This window comes from Anolis sagrei, chromosome 6 (assembly GCF_037176765.1).
Source record: "Anolis sagrei isolate rAnoSag1 chromosome 6, rAnoSag1.mat, whole genome shotgun sequence".
NCBI lineage: Eukaryota > Metazoa > Chordata > Lepidosauria > Squamata > Dactyloidae > Anolis > Anolis sagrei.
This window is the reverse complement of record NC_090026.1, coordinates 122,431,549-122,436,779: the sequence shown is the minus strand read 5'-3', so window position 1 is coordinate 122,436,779 and position 5,231 is coordinate 122,431,549.

The window sequence follows — 5,231 nt, the reverse complement described above, 5'->3', positions numbered from 1 at the left end:
TACACGACAGACTTGTTTAAATTGCTTTTTCAGTGTTATTGGTTGGAAGGAGATTTAACAAACATGGCTGAATCCTCTTCATTGTCATAGATCTGTTTAAGTTTCCTTATGCATGCAGTTGTATTGTTTCAAATTATTTTTTAATTGTTTTGCATCAGAGAATGGTTGTGTAAGCAGATTTCCACATGTAACAATAAATAGTAATAAAACTTTATTTGTACCCCACTACCATCTCCCCAAGGGACTCGGTGCGGCTTACATGAGGCCAAGCCACAACACATCAATAAACAAAAGCAATAACAATAATCAATAATCCCTGTTTACCTCTCCAAACGTATTCTCACCTATGAACCATCAAGATTATTAAGATCGTCTGGAGAGGCCCTGCTCTCAGTCCACTGGCCTCGCAAGCGCGTCTGGTGGGGACAAGGGACAGGGCCTTCTCGGTGGTGGCCCCTCGACTCTGCAACTCTCTCAAATTGGAGATCAGAACCACCCCTTCTATCCTGACATTTAGGAAACGGGTGAAGACGTGGTTATGGAGACAGGCATTTGACGAGTGAGCCAACACCCTGAGATATGGATGGAGGATGATGAGCAACGATTTTAGTGTGACGACTGACCATTATAGTTATTGATTGTAATTGCTGTTTTAATGTTTTACTGTAATATGTATTATGATGTTTTATTGATTGTATGTGATATTATGGTTGGAAACCGGTCTGAGTCCCTCAAGAGAGGTGAGAAGGCCGGTATATAAAACTTTTAAATAAAATAAATAATAATAAATACAAAACAGTTAAAATAAACTCAAAATAGAAAAATACAATAAGCAATAACAATATCAAAACATACAGCATTTAAAAAACCTATGGCAGGCCAAATGTAATAATTTAAGTTAAAAATTAAAAATGCTGGGTATGGACAAGGTAAGGGAAATTAGGATAGGATTTTCAAGGAAGGATGAGGGTGTATAGACAATTCTAAGTCAATATCAAAGTGCGTTTGTGGACATATTGCTAAGAGTTTTCCTAACAAGTTCACTTGCAGTTGTATATTTCGAATGCTTGATAATTATGGGTGACTTAAGTGTACCATAAGCAGGCACACTATTTATTTATTTATTTATTTATTTATTTATTTATTTATTTATTATTTGGACTTATATGCCGCCACTCCCCTGGGGCTCGGAGCAGCTTACAAGAATGGCTAAAATCTAACAAAATTTATAAGCAATTAAAAACAATTTAAAAACGGCAATATCAAACATTAAAAGCCTGTCAAAACAGGTATGTCTTACATGCCCTGCGGAAAGCTGATAAGTCCCGCAAGGCACAGACTTCAGGTGGCAGAATATTCCAGAGTGATGGTGCCACTGCTGTGAAGGCTCTGCGTCTGGTTGCTGTTAGACACAAGGTCTTGACACTGGGAATTTCCAATAGATCTTGGTCCTCAGAACGGAGGGATCTCTGGGGTTGGTAGGGGGTGAGGTGGTCCCTCAGATACATCAGCCCCAGACCATGCAAGGCCTTAAAGGTGAGTACCATCACTTTGAAAGTGATCCGGTGCTCAATGGGTAACCAATGTAGCTGTAGTAAGATTGGTGTTATGTGGCATCTCATCGGAATTCCCGCAAGAAGCCGAGCAGCTGCGTTTGTACCAGCTTGAGCTTCCGGATCACCGACAGAGGAAGGCCAATGTAGAGGGCGTTACAGTAGTCCAGTCTTGAGATGACCGTGGCCTGGATCACCATAGCTAGGTCGTCCCTGGCCAGGGAGGGGGCCAGCTGTCTGGCCTGCCGCAGATGAAAAAAGGCGGTTCTTCTAACGGTGGATACCTGGGCCTCCATCGTCAGCAGAGGGTCCAAAAGGACTCCCAGACTCTTTACCAATGGTGACGGGCGTAGCGCTTCGCCATCCAGGGTAGGCAGCTGGATGTTCCCACTGCCCGGTCGACCCAGCCATAGGATCTCCGTCTTTGCTGGATTCACCCTCAACCTGCTGGCACACAGCCATCCAGTAACGGCCTCGAGGCACTGATGGAAACAATCGGGTACAGAGTCCGGTCGGCCTTCCATCTTCAGCACCAGCTGAGTGTCATCGGCGTACTGATAACACTCAAGCCCAAAACCTCAAACCAGCTGAGCAAGTGGTTGCATATAGATGTTAAACAACAGAGGGGAGAGAATGGCCCCCTGAGGAACCCCACAAGATAGAGGGGACCTCTCAGAGACCAGGCCTCCCCTCTCCACTCGCTGTCCACGGTTGTGAAGAAAGGAGGACATCCAGTTTAAAGCTGTCCCCCTGACTCCAGCAACAGCAAGCCGGTGGTCAAAATATTGTGGTCGACTGTGTCAAATGCTGCTGTGAGATCCAATAACACAAGCAGCGCTGACCCGCCCTGGTCAAGCTGGCATCGAAGGTGATCTGGGATCAAGTCCGGCTGTGTCGTCTAGGAATTGCTAGTAGATATACACTTGGTATTAGTAGATATGCACTTGGTGTTCAACAGAAAAGTGATGTGGTGCATGTTTTTTCTCTCATGTCAGTAGCAACTTGAGAAACTGCAAGTTGCTTCTGGTGTGAGAGAATTGGCCGTCTGCAAGAACACTGCCCAGGGGACACCAGGATGTTTTGATGTTTTACCATCCTGTGGGAGGCTTCTCTCATGTCCTCACATAGGAAGCTAGAGCTGACAGACGGGAGCTCACCCCACTCCCTGGATTCAAACTGCCGACCTTTAAGTCAGCGGTCCTGCTGGCACAAGGGTTTAACCCATTGCACCACCAGGGGCTCCTATGTGGTGCATGTAACTACATGAGAGTGGAAGTATACCATGCAAGCATGATGCAGGGTCTTGGCCATTGGCAGACTTTGTTGCAGCGGTAATAACACTTGGATGGATGGAAGCCATAAAGCAATTAGTTTTATTTACATTACTAGCTGTGCCCTGCCACGCGTTGCTGTGGCCTATAGTAAAACTTATCAAAGTTGAGGTAGATATCTGGACTATTATGAAAGAGAGGTCCCTACCTATTCCTTCCCCCTTTTCCTCCCCCTTTCTCTCCTTTCTTCCTTCTCTACCTCTTTCTTTCTTTCCTTCTTTCACTACTTGGTTTCATCCTTCTCTCTTTCCTTCATTCCCTCCCCCTTTCTTCTTTTGCCTTTCTTCCCTCCCTGTTTGCTTCCTTCTTTCACTTTTTATTTCCTTTTATTTCACCACCATCATAACAATAACAATAATGCAATGCATTGCCTCTGGGACCTGACATCTCTCCCATTCCCCCTAAAAGGGTCTCAGAGGAACAATAGCATAATAATAATAATAGAAAGAACAACCTTTACCCGCCACGTGTTGCTGTGGCCAATCTTCCCTCTTTCTCTCCTTCTTTCCCTCCCTCCTTCCTTCCTTCCTTCCTTCCTTCCTTCCTTCCTTCCTTCCTTCCCATCTTTCCTTCTCCTCTTCTTTCTCTATCTCTTTCCTTCCTTCCCCCTTTTTCTTTCTCTTCTGCTGACTCTCTTTTCTTTCCTTCCATCTTTCCTTTTCTTTCCTTTTCTTCTTCTTCTAACTTTCCTTCCTTCCCCCTTTTTCTTTACCTCCCTTTCTCTTTCTTCCTTCTTTCCTTCCTTCCTGTCTTTCCTAGATTTTGACAGGGCGGGAAGGGGCGGGGTGGGATTTGGAGGTGGCGTGAAGTAAAAGGAGATAAGATTGGGGCAGGGGAGTGATGGAGCGTGGGGTTGCGTGTGTGTGTGCGGCAGCGGGGGGAGTGATGGAGCGTGGGGTTGCGTGTATGTGTGCGGCGGCGGGGGGAGTGGGGTTGCGTGTGTGTGTGCGGGGGGAGTGGGGTTGCGTGTGTGTGCGGCGGTGGGGGGAGTGATGGAGCGTGGGGTTGCGTGTGTGTGTGTGGCGGCGGGGGGAGTGGGGTTGCGTGTGTGTATGCGTCGGCGGGGGGAGTGATGGAGCTTGGGGTTGCGTGTGTGTGTGCGGCAGGGGGTGTGTGTGTGCGGGAAGCGGCGGGGCGGGGCTTGGAGTGGGCATGGTTTCCGCAGAGGGAACGTTGGCCGGAAGGCCATGTGCGCGCGCCAGGGAACTTGCGGCTGGGCGCCAATGCGCATGCTCAGTTGTTTTGCCATTTTGTGAGTGTGTTGTTGTGTTGTTTTTCATTTTGAGTAGATATGTTTGTACCTTGTGGGTTGTGTTATGGGCAGGGGGATTTTGGTTAAGTTTCGTTGGGGGATTTTTGAGTTTTGTTGTTTTGCCGTTTTGTGAGTGTGTTGTTGTGTTGTTTTTCATTTTGAGTAGATATGTTTGTACCTTGTGGGTTGTGTTATGGGCACGGGGATTTTAGTTAAGTTTCGTTGGGGGATTTTTGAGTTTTGTTGTTTTGCCGTCTTGTGAGTGTGTTGTTGTGTTGTTTTTCATTTTGAGTAGATATGTTTGTACCTTGTGGGTTGTGTTATGGGCATGGGAATTTTGGCTAAGTTTCGTTGGGGGGTTTTTGAGTTTTGTTTCCTCGTTGGATGCCCCTAACAAATTTATATATATAGATATACGCAAAGAGCAACACAGCACAAAGCAAGTATGTCTGCTCCGGCAAAGACATTTTGGAAAGATGGCGACTACAGTCTTTTCTTATCAGTAAAATACACACCTCTCTCATACCATACTGATGACTGACGTCCGGTCTCATCAGAGGAAGTAGGAAAACATTTCACATCTGTCCTTCTAGGATTCCTTAAACCCTGTATGGTCTGTTAACTCTAAACATTGTTAGGCAGCTTTAAAAACATACACTTTGAAATCTCCCAATAAATCAAACACAGCAACAACAGACTTCTGTGGTGGAGCTGTTCACATTGTGACCACTCTATGTATCAGAATAGTAAATATAGAAAAATGTAGTAAGCAGCCCTTTTAATGGTTGAAATGATAGAGATGCGTTCTCTAAATCAGTTCTGTTGAAGGATGGAAATCTAGGTCACATCTACTAAATCGCATTGAAATGCAAGGCCTGTGAGCCATATCCAGCCTACCATGTCATTTTATGTGGCCCTCAAGGCTTTCAATGTCAGGGCATCATAGTTACATTTATACCATCCTAGCATTACAAACAGCCCTTTGAAGGCAACCATAAGGCTCATGCGGCCCAGGTGTTTGACACCCCTGTCCTAAATTATCCCAACATTACCTCCCCCCCCCCCCCCCATCATGTCAAAATGTACTGAAATGGG